This window comes from Triticum dicoccoides, chromosome 3B, assembly GCF_002162155.2.
Source record: "Triticum dicoccoides isolate Atlit2015 ecotype Zavitan chromosome 3B, WEW_v2.0, whole genome shotgun sequence".
Taxonomy (NCBI): Eukaryota; Viridiplantae; Streptophyta; class Magnoliopsida; order Poales; family Poaceae; genus Triticum; species Triticum dicoccoides.
Window position 1 is genome coordinate 681,361,492 of NC_041385.1, and position 522 is coordinate 681,362,013.

Genomic DNA, 522 nt, shown 5'->3' on the forward strand with positions numbered 1-522 from the left:
AATGCTCACTGTTCATCCCAGAGGCAGCATCGATCGGCTTCAGTTAGCAGCAGTAGCGAAGGAATCGCTCCATCGGGTTCAGTTAACAGCCATCGATCATCGCTCGGGTTCAGTAACGCGTAGCCTGTAGTGCAATCGCTCGGGTTCAGTTAGAGCCCAACGCCTCGCTCGGCTTCAGTTAGAGCCAACGCCTCGCACACACGCGCGTACGCACGATAGAAACGCGCATCGCTCCGCCCCCGACCTCCCACCGTAACCGGCAACTCCCCGAAATTTTCCTCCCCCTTGCTTCTACCATGGTTTTTTCCGTCATGGACGGCCCAAAGAATGTCATGCAGCTGCATCTCCGGCCCGCCCAGGATGAAAAGCCCATTTTTTGTCACGATTTTTTGTCATAGAAGTAGGAGCCCACCACATCTATGATCATACCGGGTTTTGTCACAATTATCGTCATAGAAGTGTCATATGTATGACAGAAAAAAATTTCGTTCGGCCCAAAATGTCACGGATGTGTCTTTTTTT